Source organism: Dermacentor albipictus, chromosome 1, assembly GCF_038994185.2.
Source record: "Dermacentor albipictus isolate Rhodes 1998 colony chromosome 1, USDA_Dalb.pri_finalv2, whole genome shotgun sequence".
Lineage (NCBI taxonomy): Eukaryota > Metazoa > Arthropoda > Arachnida > Ixodida > Ixodidae > Dermacentor > Dermacentor albipictus.
Genome location: NC_091821.1, coordinates 496,036,439 through 496,041,831, shown reverse-complemented (window position 1 = coordinate 496,041,831; position 5,393 = coordinate 496,036,439).

Genomic DNA, 5,393 nt, shown 5'->3' with positions numbered 1-5,393 from the left:
GATGATGATGTCTCGGGCTACATGCAATGCAACAGTCCCGGGCTCGGTAGCGATCCGGTCTGGAGCTGTTTCAGAAGTACCGCCTCCGCTCTACTCAGCCTCGGGTGCGGGCGTGGGAGAGTTCTGCGAGCCAGGCGGTAGGCCTTCGTTATTTCGTTGTAGTCCGTCATGCGGTCCTTGGTACCAAACCACGTCTGACGTAGTTAGCGCTCGCGCCGCTGCCTGTACCGTCTCATTGTGTTTCTCATTGCGTTCCGACGCGTCGCCCGCGTGCGCCGGGAATCACTTGAGTATTACTTTTCTGTCTTGTAGTTTGGCCGGTCGCAGTACGCGCTCGGCCTCCATGCACATTTGGCCTTTGACGAAGTTTCGTATCGCCTGTGCGGGGTCACTCGGCACTGTGTGGCAGTCTGCGCCGGCGATGGCCAGGGCGATGGCTACATCCTCCGCTTGTTCCTCTCCGGTCCTTCTCACGCTCGCTGCCGTCCTCGTGGCGCCGGTTGACGCCTCTATGGCGACCGCTGCGAAGGCGTTCCGTTGCTGTTCGGCCGCCTGGACGTACCGCGCGTGCTCGTAGTTGGCGTGCTGGTCGGTGAGAGCCTTGGCCCTCGCAGCTCTTCTTCCCTTGTTGAACTCTGGATTCATGTTTCATTTCCTTTCATTTCATTTTATTACCTTAAAGACCCTTTGCGGGGTATTACATAGGGGGTGGGTGGTACAAAAAAAAATACAGGAGGTTGCCCACTATGTTATTTTACCGACAGAACACTCGCTACTTCTTCCAGGAAGGCAGATGAGGTGGGGATGGCAGCGACGTGGTGAGGAAGGCAGTTCTAGTCTTTCGCTGTACGATGAAAAAATGATGATGGGCAGGTGAGAGTGCGCGCGCTAGGGCGAGCAACGTTTAGTGAGTGGCCTGTGCACAGCGACATGCGTGAAGGTGATAAAATGTAGGGTGCGGGGCGAAGCGAGCGGGTGTAAAATTTATGGAATAATGATAAGCTAACGTATGTATAGATAAGATATAGATATAACGTATGTAGATAACGTATGTCAGAATCATGGCACTAGGTTTTCGACAAGTTCCCTTTATCATAATTTGTGTACTTCAGTTTTCAAAGACAGTTCGACTGTCGGGTTACGAATCATTTGTTCATTCATCGAGCATTGAACGTAGGTAAGCTTTTGTGTAGGTCCGCAAGGAGCTCACTTACGTCCACCAAATCCTGCAGCCTCGCGACAAAAATGAATACGTATGTCCCCGTGTTAAGAGGAAGGCTTCATTTACACTGACAGGCGTCTACCTATCACCATTACGTCGACTTCATCGAAGGAGAATGCACGGCCTACTCAAGAAAACTCCAGGCTCTTGAATAATCATGGGTGACGTTAACGCACATCATACACCCTGGGGAAGATTGAGAACAAATCAACGAATGACGAGTCTAGTTGATCTCGCTGCCGGGCAGGGACTCGGCGTTTTGAATCATGGAAGCCCGACTCATCTTTGAGGAATGACTTACAGAAGCTGTTTGGACTCAGAATTCGCGCCGCATAGTTTAAGTTGCAAAGTTTAATGGATCACAGACATTAATACACACCGAAGCAACCATGTGCCTACATACATGACTCTCAGAGGCCTTGACAGTTCTCTTTCACCTTGGTCTTCAGACTAAATGGCAAGCGTACCGAATTTCGATCCAGAACAAGGGCAGATAAGAACATCCCAAGACCGTTGAATGCATGATTATACAAGCGCTGCAGGCTTTTACGCGCTCGTATATAGCATCTGCAAGGCGCACAGTTTTCGACCAAGAATAGGAGAGGCTTCGGGCAATTCGCCGACTGACCGAAGACGATACTGGCGTACTAACTCCATTTGTGAGCTTAGGGAAGCCCGACACATTCAGCAGAATGTTTAGCGTCAGATGAACAAACTTCAAGACCAACGATAGAAGAGCTACTTTGATTCCCTGGCCACCTCTTCCCAATTAAAATACTCTCAAACTGCCACATCGACAGTAGGAGTACTTGCGGCTGTTGAAGGCACACTCAATTACGTGCTCCAGCAGCCACCAAATTGTTGGGACATTTTCTGCTATTCGAAAGCAGCCCTACAATATCTACAGTTTGTCCCACGTCATGGGTTACACGAGTACCTTATGCAGAAAATAAGACGCGCTCATCACCCTGCGCTCTGGAAAGGGCATGGCATTGTTTTTCAATGGTTGCCGAGCCAATGTGGAACTGTCGGCAACGACAGCAAAGACAAAGCTGCTCGCTTGGCTCATCAAAAACATTAAGGTGCCTACACACTCTGAAGAGCAGATGTTGCGCGGTAACTTCAACCAGTTGCTGGCCACATCACCCTTCTCTTATGGAATTGACCGGGTCTAACCCACTCAGGCTTGCACTCTCTGGGCCCTAAATCGCGACTTCACCGGCCCCCTGGTCTCACCCGTCGCGAAACAACTCTACTTTGTCCTGTGTGGTAGGGCGCCGCATTTACAAATGCCTATTCATTCCTAATAGGAATGACCAGCGTTGTAGCGCGCAATTTGTGCGGGTGCGATGAGACTCTAGACCACCTACTGTATCCCTGCCCAACGTTAGACACTGAATGACGTACTCTACAAACTAAACTCAGCCTCTCAGGTAATAGAGCACTCTCGGAGGAAAAGATCCTGGGACCACGGCCTATGCATTCTTGCATGCTAAAGGCCACCAAATCCCTGCACTTCCCGAATGCCACTGGACCGTACGATCGCTTGTGACAGTGGACATTGCTTTGCGACAGCTTCTACGAACGATTGACTCTTTAATATTTCCTTCTCTCTCCATATCTATTCTCCCCCTTTCCCCCTCCACAAGTGTAGAATAGCCAAACCGGAACGTTTTTCATTACCCCCTACCTTTTCATTTTCCTTTCTCTCTCTGTCTCTCTTACTCAGAAAATTATATTTCTCATTATTTTGGCCACTACGCCTCTATTCAGGCACGTACCCAGGATTTTTTTCGGGGGGGGCCCACCACCTCCATCATCATCATCATCATCATCATCATCATCATCATCATCATCATCATCATCATCCTGTTTTATGTCCACTGCAGGACCAAGGCCTCTCCCTGCGATCTCCAATTACCCCTGTCCTGCGCCAACCGATTCCAACTAGCGCCCGCGAATTTCCTAATTTCATCGCTCCACCTAGTGTTTTGTCGTCCTCGATTGCGTTTCCCTTCGCTTGGTACCCATTCTGTAACCCTAATGGTCCAACGGTTATCTAACCGGCACATTACATGACCTGCCCAGCTACATTTTTTCCTCTTGATGTCAATTAGAATATCGTCTATACCCGCTCGCTCTTTGATCCAAACCACTCTCTTTCTCTCTTAACGTTATGCCTAGCAATCTTCGTTCGATCGCTCTTTGCGTGGTCCTTAACTTGCTCTCAAGTCTCTACCCCATATGCACTGGCAACATGCACTGGGAAATGCACTGGAAAATGCATTGGCACTGGACATATTGCACTGGCAAAATGCACTGATTGCACACTTTACTTTTCAATAATAATGGTAAGCTTCCAGTCAGGAGCTGGCAATGTCTGCCGTATGCGATCCAACCTATTTTTATTCTTCTGTGAATTTCATCTCATGATCAGGGTTCCCTCTGATTAATTGACCTAGGTAAACGTACTCCTTCACAGTCTCTAGTGGCCAACTGGCCATCCTGATCTCTTGTTCCTTTGCCCGGCTATTTATCATTATCTTCATCTTCTGCATAACAATATTCAACCCCACTCTTGCACTCTCTCTGTTAAGGTCTCCATTTGTTGTAACTCGTCTGCATTGTTGTTGAATAGAACAATGTCATCGGCAAACCGAAGGTTGCTGAGATATTTGCCGTCGATCTTTACTCCTAAGCCTTCCAAGTTTAATAGCTTGAATTCTTCTAAGCACGCAGAAAATAGCTTTGGAGAAATTGTGCCTCCCTGTCTGACCCCTTTCTCTATAGGTATCTCCCTGCTTTTCTTGTGTAGAATTAAGGTAGCTGTAGAACCTCGTAGATATTCTAACGCGAAAGACGAGTCAGTAAGGCGAGAAACTATTTACAGATTATATTTACAACAACGGTTGCAGCGCTGACCGGTTAGATTCACAGCGCAAGCCCAGTTCGCTCTTCCTCCTCTTTTCTGGAGTGATGGCGCCTACGCGCCTCGTTCAAACAAACAAATACCTCACGCATGTAGCAATATTTTCCGAGCTTTTTACGTAAGCGTTCTGTACTCCTTGATTACGTAGTGCCTCTACGATTGCTGGCATCTCTACTGAATCAAATGCCTTTTCGTAATCTATATAAGCCACGTAGAGAGGCTTATTGTACTCTGCAGATTTCGCGGTAACCTGGTTGATGACATGGATATGTGATCCATTGTAAAGTATCTCTTCCTGAAGCCAGCCTGTTGTTCCCTTGGTTGACAAAATCCAGTGTTAACCTTATTCTATTGGAGATTATTTTGGTAAATATTTTATATAATACTGGGAGCAAGCTAATGGTCCCGTAATTGTTCAATTCTTTAACGTCTCCTTTTTTTTGTGGATTAGTATATATGTCTGCATTCGTCCAGTTTCCTGGGACCCTTGCAGTCGATAGACACTTCGTATAAAGAGCGGCCAGTTTTCAAGCATTATGTCTCCTCCATCTTTGATTAAATCGACTGTTATTCCACCTTATCCTCCCGCTCTTCATCGTTTCATGTCTTGCAGGGCCCTTCTGACCTCATCGCTAGTTATAGGAGGGTTTCTGTATCCTGTTCATTACTGTTTCTAAGTGAACTATCGTGACTCCTCTGGGTGCTGTATACAGGTCAGCTTAGAATTTTTCCGCTGCATTTACTATATCTTCGAGATTGCTGATGATATTATCCTTCTTATCTTTTAGTGCATACATCATGGTTTGTCCTACGCCAGGTTTCTTTTCTACTGATTGCAGGCTGCGTTCATGTTTTACGGCTTCTTCAGTCTTTTTCATGTTATAGCTTCGAATAGCAGTTATTTTCGCCTTGTTCATCAGTTTTGACAGTTCTGCGAATTGCGTAACGCTGTGCGGCCGCCAGTCCCATACAACCGCGTAGAGCGCAGGACTCTGCGATTCTAGACGTACTGGGCTCACTGCGAAAGGTTAGAAAAACACCCACATAAGCACAGCAGAGAAGTGGCTACGTGAGGCGGTTCGACCGATAACTGTAGCAGCGTCATTCAAAACAAGTAATTGTTCTCCACTTCCGGCGGCGATTTCTCTACTTCCTTTTTAAATAAAAAGATGCTGATCCATAAATATTCTCATAAACAACGGTTAACTTTTTTTATTATTCGCTTTTGCTTGCAGTTTGGTT